We start from the raw sequence: 979 nt of genomic DNA, 5'->3' as shown, positions 1-979 counted from the left end.
GCTTCCACAAAGATGCAATTCTCCACCCTGGTGGCATAGCTTATGCATTAGCATAATGCCCATTCCTGATTTTATCAGCCAGCCCTTGGTGCCCTATATAAGCTCTCCCACCCTGACACCTGGTGCTGCCCTCCACTTTGAGGGCAGCCCAGCAGATTCTTTTCCTTTAATAAATCTTGATCAGTACCTGGCATTTTGGCTCACTTTCATTCAGTTTCTTTATGTGGAAATGAAAGCTTATGGTAACTTGGTAACTAGGTCAAGATCACAGATGTACTTAAGAATATAGAGGAAAAAGCAAACCATTTTTTCTCTGCTATCACACTACAATGAACACAGAAGATCTGTAACCAAATGTGTGAGCATTTTCCCCACATATGAAACAGCAATTAGTTCTGCGGCAGAAACAGCTGGGTGTCCTCTAGTTCAATTCAATTCTGACACTATCTACCTGGAGATAGCATCACAGGTTGAGGGCTCAGTCCCACAAGTCTGCCCCCTACTTCTGATGCTGAATGAAAGCCCCATGTTGTTTTACCTGTACTTCTGAATGATCAGCTATAAATTGGGGTGTCCACAGCCCCCTCCTTTGGGTTGATAAATTTGCTAGAACAACTCTTAGAACTCAGTGAAACACTTTTGTATGTCCAGTTTATTATAAGGGACACTTCAAAGGATACAGATGAAGAGATGCATAGTGATTGGTTTGGGAGAAGGGACTGGGAGTGTCCATGCTCTCCCTGGGGTGCCACCCTCCAGGAACCTCCACTTGTTAAGCTCTCTTTAATCTCTCTGACCCAGTCCCTTTAGGTTTTTATGAAGTCTTCATTGATTAAGTCATTGGCCAATGGTAATCAATGAAACCTTCAGCTACTCTCCCCTCCCTGGAAGGTGGAGTGTGGATCAAAGTCCCAACCCTCCAATCCTGCCTTAGTCTTTCTTGTGACCAGCCTCCAGCCTGAGGCCATTCCAGAGCCCC

The sequence above is a fragment of the Galeopterus variegatus genome, unplaced genomic scaffold (genome assembly GCF_000696425.1).
Source record: "Galeopterus variegatus unplaced genomic scaffold, G_variegatus-3.0.2 Scaffold10442, whole genome shotgun sequence".
Classification (NCBI taxonomy): Eukaryota; Metazoa; Chordata; class Mammalia; order Dermoptera; family Cynocephalidae; genus Galeopterus; species Galeopterus variegatus.
Note: the sequence above shows the minus strand (reverse complement) of the source record.